The sequence below is a fragment of the Sorex araneus genome, chromosome 5 (assembly GCF_027595985.1).
Source record: "Sorex araneus isolate mSorAra2 chromosome 5, mSorAra2.pri, whole genome shotgun sequence".
Taxonomy (NCBI): Eukaryota; Metazoa; Chordata; class Mammalia; order Eulipotyphla; family Soricidae; genus Sorex; species Sorex araneus.
The window spans coordinates 94,704,546-94,714,641 of NC_073306.1; positions in this window are offsets into that span (position 1 = coordinate 94,704,546).

Sequence of the window (10,096 nt, forward strand, 5' to 3'; positions counted from 1 at the left end):
ACCTTGAAACCCAGTGGCTTTTGGCAGAAATCCCTCCAGACTTAATTACTAAACTATCAGAAATCCAAAGTCATGTGGCTGCAAAGACATCATATGCTCTTCATAACCAGCAATAGAAAACAAATTATCTAATGATGCCTTTTCGGCAGGTCAGATTGTTGGGGAAAATTCCAAATAATAATAGTGGGTCTTTTGTCAAAATATTGAATGCGATCAAAGTGGAGAGAGAGTAAAGTGGAAATCGTCTGCCAAACAGGCAGGGGGAGGGGGTGGGATGGGGGGTATGCTGGGGTTCTTGGTGGTGGAAAATGTGCACTGGTGAAGGGATGGGTGTTTGATCATTGTATGACCGAGACTTAAACTGGAAAGATTTGTAAATGTTCTCACGGTGATTCAATAATAAATAAATAAATAAATAAATAAATAAATAAAAGACTACGTTTGATTTTTAAATAATTGGATAAAAAAAGCCCCTCAAGGGGCTGGAGCAATAGCACAGCGGGTAGGGCGTTTGCCTTGCACGCTGCCAACCCGGGTTCGATTCCCAGCATCCCATATGGTCCCCTGAGCACCGCTGGGAGTAATTCCTGAGTGTAAAGCCAGGAGTAACCCCTGTGCATCGCCGGGTGTGACCCAAAAAGCAAAAAAAAAAAAAAAAAAAAAAAGCCCCTCAACTATTGCAAATGCTGTTGTTGTTTCTCCCTGCCTATCAGCTTCTTGCCACATGTATGAGCCTTGTGTTTTGTGGTTAGACAGGGGGTTCATGGGGCTGTCTTCCCAGTACAAGATCTGGGTTTGGTTTCTAAAGACTAAGCATCGACATGGAGGGGATTCAGTTCAGGGTATACTCAGCACAAGCAGGGATGCATAGGACACCAGTGACAAAGCCTGGCCTGTTCTCTTCCCTCTGCAGAGAACTAGGCCATGCTGAGCACTGGCAGCCTTGGGAAGTTCTCAAGCTCCATAATGTGTGAGCAGAAGCCAGAGGAAGAAGCCCTCTAGGGAAGCTTGGAGTGGTGTTTGCAGCTGGTAGCCTGACCGGTGGCCCAACAAGAGGTTCTCTCTTCGGGGACTCCTGTACTTTCCATTGGCCCCTTGAAAGAGGCTAGATTCTCCTTGGTAAAGGAAGGGCTTGCTCTGCATACATAAACTGAACTGTGACTCTGTCTTATATCCCCAAACTGATAGGTCACAGGTCACTCAGGAGGAACTGTGGTGCCACTTTCTTGACACATCTCAGCTGCAACTGAATTTAGCAAAGCCTGGCCAGGGTCTATAGTAGAAGAATCAGAGGCATTTTTTCAAATCACTCAAGTAATGAATGATGTCTTTCTATATGGGGGTGGGTGACCATATATGACTGTGCTCAAGACTTACTTCTTTGTGGGGGAGAGGAACCACACCCAGCAGTGTCCAGGGCTTACTCTTACTCCTGGCTCTGTGCTCAGACATCATTCCTAGTGATGGGGACCTTGTGGGGTGTCAGAGATTGAAACCAGGTCAACTGTATGCAATGCAAGTGACTCACTATACTATCTCTCTGACACTTGGGGATTACTCCTGACTCTGTGCTCAGTGATTACTTCTAGTAGGGATGGGAAGGCATATGGAGTACCATCGACAGAACCAGGTTAAACCTCATGCAGAGAAAACTCCTTACCCCTTGTACCTCTCTGTATCCCAAGTGAGAGTTTCTTAAGCAAGAAGAGGACCTAGAGCACCATCACCTCCAGGGGCATCTCAGGGTATGGGGGAGGAACATAGGAACAGGTAAGTTGCTGCAATTGTTGGAGTTGGTCTGGGGTGAAGGATAGGAGAGAAGAGAAAATGGTCTTAAAATGTGCTTTAAGCAACAACTGAAACAACTTCTTTCTTTTTTTCTTCCATATATGAGAGTAAATTGACAAGAACAACAGTTCCAGCTTTCAAGGAAAAATCAGCAGAACCAGGAAATCTACTTCTAAGAAATGCCACTTTTATTTCAGAATTTCAATAGTGTGAGAGTTAACAGAAAGTTCTAAAGAACTAAAATATTCTACACCAAAGAATAGCCTAATGTCAGTCAAGATACCATAACTCCCACAGAACAGTGACTCTCAAAATAATGCTGATACCAAGTGGTATGAGAGGCTTTTGGACTGCTGATTAAAGATGAGATTCAGGCTGGAGAAGGACAGGACACTTGCCTTACAAGTGGTGGGCTCAGGTTTGATCCTCAGCACCACATATGGTTCCCCAAGCACAGCCAGGAGTGATTCCTGAGCATCATGAGGTGTGACCCAAAGCCCCTTCTCCCAAATGTAAATTTCATGGTCCTCCCCCTTCCCACCCCTTACTCCCAAGAACCCACTGAGTCAGATCCTTCAGGAAGGACCTACACACATTTTTTTCTGACAAATACTCAGTTGCTATGTACATTAAAATGTAAAAGCATTTTCTCTCTACCCGCATTGTCTTATGAAGTGGTTACTGACCATTTGTGGCTATTTAAATACAACTGCAGTTTCACCTACTCCATCATGCTTGTCATATTTCAAGTGCTCATGAGCCCCGTGAAGCTAGTGGCAACCCTGCTGGAAGAGGAAGAGTGTTTTTGGCAGTTCACAGAGTTCTGTTGGGCCATGCTAACTGTAGGAAGATTGCAAATATGATCTAGCAGATTGCAACACTTTTTATGCAAGTAGGGGAAATTGATTTAATTTCCGACAAAACTGCTGCTGAAAAGTGAACTTTGCATTGGAGAGTGCTGGCCTGTGAGGACGTGACTGTCCTGGGGACAGCTCTTCCCTCCTGCCTCTTAGCTGGGCCACACAGAACCTTTGCAGAGATGATCTAGATGTAACTTGCTAAAAATTACCTTCAGGTGGGTTTACTCTTATTGTGCCCCTCAGCTGGTCAATGGCTCTTTGGGCAAAAGCAAAAATCTCCCACAATTCTGGCCTGCTTCAAGCTTGGGACAGCGGCTGTGATGTAGGCTTCAGCACACCCCTGCCTGCTCAGCCAGGCACTTCTGTGCTGGGTGCAATTTATAAAGCACGCAGAGTGGCCCTGAGTGGGCAGCAGCATTAGTTGCTGCAAATTCCTTTATCCAAATAAAAAAGAAGGGGCTGGAGCAACAGTATAGCAGATAGGGCACTTGTCCTGCATTCAGCTGACCCAAGTTTGATCTCTGGCACCACATATGGTCCCCCAAGCATTGCCAGGAGTGATCCCTGAATGCAGGGCCAGAATTAAGGCCTGAGCACAACCAAAATCCAAAAAATAACACAAACAAACAAAACAGAAAAAGAAAAGTTTTCAGGACTCTTTAAAAAACCTGCTAAGATTGGACCCTCCCCTTACTATTACCATTATTTTTTTGCATTTAATTTTTCACAAAATACTTTGTTTTTTTTTTTTTTTTTTGAATTTAGAATTCTATAATTGAAGCTTATAATTGAAAACATATCTGCAGAGGATTTCAATTTCTTTTTTTTTTTTATAGTTTATTTTTAATTAGTGAGTCAACGTGAGGGTACAGTTACAGATTTATACATTTTTGTGCTCATGTTTCTCCCTTACAGAGTTTGATAACCCATCCCTTCACCAGTGCCCATTCTCCACCACCAGTAAACCCAACATCCCACCCCCCCTTCCCAGTCCCGTCTCCCCCCACCCCACCCTGCCACTATGGCAGGGAATTCCCTTTTGTTCTCTCTCTCTGGTTAGGTGTTGTGGTTTGCAATAAAGGTGTTGAGTGGCCATTGCGTTCAGTCTCTAGTCTATATTTGGCCCGCATCATCTTTCCCCCACATGATCAACAACCACATTTTACTTGCTGTTCCCTTCTCTGAGTTGCCCAGAGTGAGAGAACAGCCTCCAAGCCATGGTGACAACCTCCTGGTACTTATTTCTACTATTCTTCACAAAATACTTTGTAGAGACTAAATGTAATTTCTGTCTATATACACCATCACATATATACTATCTATATTATTTTTCTGGTTTAGGGTTTATATGCTGTTATTGATTGATTGATTGATTGATGTTTGAGGTCATTCCCTGTGGTGCTCAGGGCTTACTCTTGGCTCTGCACTCAAGATCACTCCTGGAAGTGCTCAGCAGACCCTATGTGGTGCTGGTGATCAGACCAGGGTCAGCTGCATGCAAAGAGCCTTACCTCTGTAATACCTCTCTGGTCTCAAAATGCTAGGTTTTGTTCTAAAAATTTGGGGGCACATTCAGCTGTGTTCAGGGCTTACTCCTGGCCCTGTGCTCAGGGATTACTCCTAGTAGTTGCTCAGGAGACCATATCTGGTGCAGAAAATGAACCTGGGGCAAGGCAAGCACCTTTCCTGCTATACTCTCTCTCCAGCTGGGCACTTTGCTTCTATTTTTAATGTTATCATAGACTCTGGGTAAGCTTATGTTCACTCTCTCCTCTTTCTCTGTCTCTCTGGCTCTCTCTTTCTCATCACACTTCTCTAAGCAAATTTCTTTCAATAAAACTGTTTGCTTCATTTTAAAAGATAACAATAAAATAAAATTTATTATAAACATTTTACAGGTTCTAGATAATTCTTGGAAGTCATCTCTTTAATGGCCCTGTGTATCGATCACTTATTTGATTCATTCCTGGAGGTTGGACATTGTTGCATTGCTTCTGAATTTTGGCTGGCATAAACATGCTTTAAGGAACATTGGCTTTAAAAACAACAAATGACAGTGTCAGGAAGCGTGAGATGGGTTCACTGTTCTTCAGACTTGCTGCCAAACTGCTCTATGGAAAGCTTGTCGCAATTTGTTCCTTGCCAGCCAGCTGTGACTGACAAAGGCCTACAGGCAGACAAGCAGCTACAGTGCAGCCTTACCTTCATCATCTCTCCCTGCAAGCATCTTCTGACACAGGAAAAGTAGATTCTGGGGCGGGTAAGCAAGTCCAGGGGCTGCAGTCTGGGTTGGGGTGTGAAGGAACAGCTGTAGAAGTGGTAGTGTGTGTGTGTGTGTGTGTGTGTGTGTGTGTGTGTGTGTGAGAGAGAGAGAGAGAGAGAGAGAGAGTATGTGTGTGTGTGTGTGTGTGTGTGTGTGTGTGTGTGTGAGAAGCACTTTATTCTTTTGTTTGTTTGGGGGCCACACCCAGAAGTGCTCAGGGGTTACTCCTGGCTCTGCACTCAGGAATTACTTCTGGCGGGTTCAGGGGATCATATGAAGATGCCAGCGATCAAATCTGTGTCAACTGTGTACAAGGCAAACTCCCTACCCACTGTACTATCACTCCAGTCCCAAGAAGAGGCTGCGATCTTTCTGGGCTCTCCTGAGAAGCAGAGTAAGACAATTATACCTTATTCTAGATCAAAGCAGTTCTCACAACTCACAATTAAATGACGTTTTTCCACTTTTAAAATTATCATTATTATTTTGGTTTGGAGATTATACATAGCTGTGTTCAGGGCTTGCTACTGGCTCTGTGCTGAGGGATCACTCCTGGCAGGGCTCAAGGGACTTTATGTGGTACTGGGGATCAAACCCAGATTGGTTGCATGCAAGTAGGGTGCAAGGCAAGCACCCAACTTACTGTACTATCTCTCCAGCCCCCATTTTAAAAAATAATTGAGGACACTAGAGTTTTTATTTGGGGGATGGTTATTTACCAGGTTCAAAATTAATACTAGCGGTTTAAAAAATCATGCCTAGTAATTGATTATAAAATGATAAACTCATTTAATGTTCAGTAAATGCATATTTCAATATTAAAATAGTTTATTTTCCCAAGAAAACAACTATCCAATGAAAAGAATAGCATTGCTTACATTTTTGCAATTTTCTTGAATGTTTGACTCATCAAATTCAGTCTGTTGGATATACTGTTTTGGTTGACAATTATGAAGAAAACTTGACCTCCATATGTGTATGACTGGGAAAGAGAAATATTTTAATAGATTTTCAGGTAAAAATAAATGTTCTTTGATAACACATCTACCCAACAAACAGCAGTTACTTACAGATAAGTTGCAGTATGGAATCTGAAATCATACCATGAATTTTTCATTCTCTGACATTAAAATTCATTAGTTACCTTGCACTTGGAGTGATCTTTTACTCTTGCAGGATTCTGTAACATCCTGCATTGGGCACTTATAAAATAATAGTTCAGAGCAGGGGATGTGGTGCAATGCACGTGCCTTTATGTGTAAGGTTCTGGGTTTGACCCCTGCACTGGTGGCCCCCAAGCACCCAAACACCCCTGAACAACAAAATGCACTGTGGTTAAATGAGTTCTATCTTCTTGTGTGTGTGTGTATGTGTGTGTGTAGTTTGTGTGTGTGTGTCTTGGACCACACCCAGAAGTGCTCAAGACTTACTCCTGGATCAGCTCAGGGATCATGGTGGGCTTTGGGAAACATATGGGATGCTGCAGATTGAACATAGTTGACCACATGCAAGGCAAGAACCTTCCCCACTGTACTATGACTTTGGCCCCATACCTTCTTTAGAGCAAGACATTTTCTTGTAAGACCATAGAAAGGGCTAGGAAGCTAGCTCAAAGGACTGGAGCACATGCTTTACATGCAGGAAGCCTGCAAGTGATCCATGGCATCACATAGTCCCATGAACTGTGCCAGGAGTGACCTTGGGCACTGCCCAGGATGGTTAAAAAATAAGTCAAAGATTTGTTAAAGACCTGCATTCATTAACTTTAGCACCAGTATAATGAGTCCAATCAGCTTACTGTAGTATGTGGTACTTTTCCAGAAACTTGAAGCTTTCAACTTTTGACACTGATGCTGCAATTTGTGTTTCTCACTGTCAGGGTGTTTCATGAATAGTGTACTTTGTTGGCTGGTGAAGAGCTAACATGTCATGTGAAGCATTGGAAACAATAACCCTTTTTGATGGTATAGTCTGTCCCATGTCACCCAAGGCTGAGCTACTGGTGGTTTGTACAGGCATTCATGTGTTAAAAGTCAAATTCTCTCATTGGTAGCAGAAGTCTTCAGTGGGTTTTACTTTGTTCATTTTAGATACCTCAGACCCCAGTCTGAATAACCACCTGTGTCTATGAATGATCTTTCTAAGTAAAAAGATAAATTTCCATTTATTTTTTAAAGGTGAGTTTAGCACATACCCTGCACCCTGAGCTGTTCCCCTCCAAACACTGCCCTCTCATTCTTGTCTGGAATTGAGTCAGAGGTGCTCAGCCACTGTTCAGATAACATCCTTCAGAACTGCTTTCCACCAGCTTTCTGATTAGTCACACAACATTAAAATACAGGGACTGAAGGGTCAAATTAATAATACCAGTGATGGATGAAGTAGTATAAAGCAATTTTACTGCTATGCTGAGAACACACTAGGGTTTGGGGCCTATGGTGTCACTCACTCTGGCTGGTCTCCATCAGCATCACCACCCTTATGGTTACAGGGGTAAGTGACCTCATAGTCGTCATCATCATCATCATCATCATCATCATCATCATCATCCCGTTGATTGTAGAATTTCTCGAGCGGTCTCAGTAACATCTCCATTCATCCTAGCCCTGAGATTTTAGAAGCCTCTCTCTACTCATCCTTCCCAACGATGCCACATTGGAGGCTCTTTCAGGGTCAGGGGAATGAGACTCAGCTTGTTAATGTTTTTGGCATGTGAATACACCATGGGGAGTTTGTGAGGCTCTCCCATGTGGGCAGGAAAATTCTCAGTAGCTTGCCAGTTTCTCCCAGAAGGAGAAGTAGGCTATAAGATATTGCGTGGTTCCAGGAGCTTGCTTTTAAGTCTCTAGATGTTGGCCATTGGTGGGATTACACGGTTCTGGGGGCAGTCCCTGGGTGTGACCGCCTAGCTACTGGAAAATGGGAAATCTGGGCAGAAGAGGCCCAGTCCCGATCGGAGAAAGCTTGGAGGTCTCAGTCCCAGGTCCCACACACCTGGGTTCCTCTGCCAGTACCTTCATATGTGAGGCTCTTCCGAACATGTGGAGAGGGCCTTGAGCATGGCTGTGGCTAGGCTCTGAAGGTCTTTGGCAGAAGCATCAGGAAAATAGTACCTGGAAGAACATAAGAAGCTCTCAAGGGCCCTGACCTATGCTTTAAAAAACATCTGGGTAGGACATTCAGGTTGAAAAAAACCTGAATGAATGAAATACAACTCTAGCCTGATGAAGTGTAGTATGCTTAAGTTGCTGAGCTGCATCTCCTGCCTCAGTGGGGCAGCAATCCCGACACACAAAGCAAGTCAGGCCTGAGTCCTAGTTCACACTCTCCCAGCTCCCTCCAGGCCTGCTGGGATCCCACGAACAGCCGTGCTCAGCTTCAGGGACCTGCCTCGTGACTGGGTCTTCCATGCTCTGCACTTGGCCCAGCCACCAGCCTACCCATTCAGGACCTGCAATGCCCCCTATTTCTATGTCTTTGAGCCCCTTCTCTCATGACTCATGACACTGATGACACTCCTTACTAAGCCCTCATGCCTAATGCTTGAAAACCCTTTTCTAAGGCTTGGGGAGATGGAACAAAGGGCTGAGTGTGGTTTTGTATCAGGATTTCTGGCTTTGATACCCACATTTAATGGTCCTCCTGAGCCCAGCAGAAAGTGTCTCCTGAGCACTGCTAAGCTGTGGTTCCCCCCAGAAAAAGCAGAAGAAAAGAAAACCCTTCTCCAACATTCTGGTTTAACTCAACCAGTGACTCTCAATAGAAGTCCACTCTGTGACACGTGACACACACAGATACATGCACACACACACACACACTCACTGCTGATATTTAAAAAATCAGACTAGTCACAATAGTTGGAACATGCCTCTTCTCTTGAAATCAGAGGGTCTGAGGTTTTGGGCCTACATTTTCACATGGGGGCATATGAAAGTGAGAAGAGGGCTTACTCTATTTTTCCTGAGGCCCTACCACTCCCTACTGTCTCACAGCCTTTGTGTTCAGTACCTACCCATCTGATTTTATTGAGATTGGAATTTGTCATCTGGGTCCTGCTATCTGAAGAACAAAAGCTATTTTTTAAATTTAATTCATTATTTACAAAGTTATTGATAGTTGAGTTTTAGGTATGTAATATTTCAACACCAATACTACCACCAGTGCCAACTTCCCATTGCCAGTGTTCCCATATTCCTTCTCTACTCCAAACCCCTGCCTCTCCCCGATGGTTAACTTGACAGGCACCGTACAAAGGTCCAGTGGTTGCAGTGTAGATCTCATATTTTCAGTGTTGAAGGAAAAAAGCTTTTAAAGGTTTATCTTCTTCTACCTGGCAAAACATACACAAATTAGTTGCCATTTCTCACCTGGGAAGTAAAGCAACTTGTTCTTGTTTTGTTATTTTTTTCAGGGGGGCGCACACTTGGAAATGTTCAAGGGTTTATCCTGGCTCTGAACTCAAAAATTATTCATGTCAGAGGTCGGGGGACCATATGAGATGTTTGGGATCATACTTAGGCTATCTGCATGCAAGGCAAATGCCCTACCCACTGTTCTATCGCTCCAGCACTTGTTCCCCTAATTTTTAATTTTTAATTTACTGAACATGATTTACAAAGCTGTTGATCACCAGGCTTTGGGCATTCAGTGTTTCAACTCCAAACCCACTACCAGTGTCGGTGTCCCTCCCGCTCCCCACCCCCCTCTAGCAAACTCTTTTATTTGTAAAATTGGCTGATTAAAGTTTGGGCCACATGCCGTGTTGACTCTTGTGATCAGAAATGTTATAGTTGTCTCCCCTCCACATCACCAAAATGTCCAAGACCCTTGGCCAGTGTCCTGATGATGGTGCCAGTCCACTTCCTGATGTCTCCCCACTTGCTCCTTCTCTGGCATTTTTTCTGAGAATTTGTTAATTGGTTTGTTATTGGTTTATGATATTATGTAATTTGAGGGCTTGAGCTCTGTGCCTCTGGGTATTATATCATGCCTGCCACCAAAATTTGTAGAGCTACTCCCCTACTCCAAACCCTTCACCTGCTCCTCCCAGAGCCCTTTTCTCCTGCACTCTACCTCGGATAGCTCTCAGTAGTCTAGGGGTTAGCATAAATGAGCTTCAGAATTACCCAACGACAGCCAAGAAGCTAAGATAAGCCTACCCAGGCCCAATTTTATGAAAGGCTTG